Here is a 1,442-nt window from a genome sequence, read left to right on the forward strand (position 1 = left end):
AGGTCCCACCGAGATTTGAACTCGGATCGCTGGATTCAGAGTCCAGAGTGCTCACCATTACACCATGGAACCCATATGGGGTAGCATGCAATCCCTTGCTAGAGGAGTGTAAGTATGGATTTAGCGTCCATACCCCCACACATAACCCCAAGTATTTTTCCTACTAACTTGACACGACTAGAGTACAGTTGACCTGGGTGGCCATCTGTCCTGCCTTCTCTCTGTCCCCCTCCTTTGACTGAATTCTCTCATGTCACTTCCACCTCAGAAAACAAAGTAAATCCACTCTGGGCCTAGGGCTAGGGAAGAGCTCATAAACCACATATTCTGTCCTAGTTTTATCCAGAGTTTCCTGTCCAGAGGTGACATTTCTGCAAGTAGTACAATTTTTTCCTCTTCCTTGCCTTCACACTTTTCTCATTGCCCAGAGAGGGCAGATTATTTGTCAAGGCAAGACTTGGGACTTCCTTGGCTACGTAGCACCCATCACACTCCAAAGCCACCACCGACTCCTAGGTATAGTATGTAAAGATGTGTCAGCAGTGGAGTGGGACTGGGAGGCAGGAGAACCTTCCTTGTTTTTTCATACACTTCTGGGTTTGGTTGTTGCTGCTATTGTAAGTTTTTCTTATGTTTCTGTATTCCTTAGATCCACAATACAAAGTAATCAGCCATGTTTAAGGTTTACACTGAACACTCAGACAAATCAGACCAAACTCACTTGCGTTGACTCAAAATCAACCACATGCCATTGAGGCCACAAGGCAGGGCTGTGACTCTTAGACACTCACAGACTGTTTTCTGAGAGTTTGGCCAAGTCAACTTCCTTCCAATTTCTCGATATATTATGACCTAGAAACTTCACGCCTTAAAAAAAACATGTATCAGTGTACCCAAGAGTACCCATTACTGGGCCACAAGGTATGTGTACCCAAGGTGTCTTACAGTGTGTACAGTACTTACATACACAAAATACCACCACACTAAATATTTACACACATAATATATCTAAATCCACATTACATCTCAAAATAACAATCTGTGTATTTCATTCCCCTTTACCTCTTTATTTTATCCCAAAGCCATTCCTTCTCTTTCCCAATACACAGAACAACAACAACAAATTGACATTGAAAGAAAAAAGCCACTGGCTGAAGAACAGAGTCAGAAAGATGCTCAGTGCTCTGGAAGTTATTTTGTTTCTAGAGATGGATAAGGCTTGAATCAAGGAAGGAGGCAAAGGGGCTACTCTTGTTAGGAAGAGGAAGGTGTTCTCCTCAAAGTTTGAGGAGAAGATGAAGTGGAAATTAACATAGGCCTGTATATTTAGCGCTGAACAAAAAAATGAAAAAGTTGAGAAGTAACTACCATCACAAAGCATTCCTCCAGAACTTTAAGATGAGTTAAGGTTTATGACTGCAAGGAACAGAAATAGACTCTGG

The 1,442-nt window shown here is 42.2% G+C and overlaps 1 non-coding gene across 1 annotated transcript; it reads right to left on the reverse strand.

The window, feature by feature from the left end:
• Nucleotides 1–72, reverse strand: TRNAQ-CUG. The gene has a single exon. It is a non-coding gene; the product is annotated as a tRNA-Gln (tRNA).
• Nucleotides 73–1,442: the final 1,370 nt, after the last annotated feature.

This window comes from Vulpes lagopus, chromosome 5, assembly GCF_018345385.1.
Source record: "Vulpes lagopus strain Blue_001 chromosome 5, ASM1834538v1, whole genome shotgun sequence".
NCBI lineage: Eukaryota > Metazoa > Chordata > Mammalia > Carnivora > Canidae > Vulpes > Vulpes lagopus.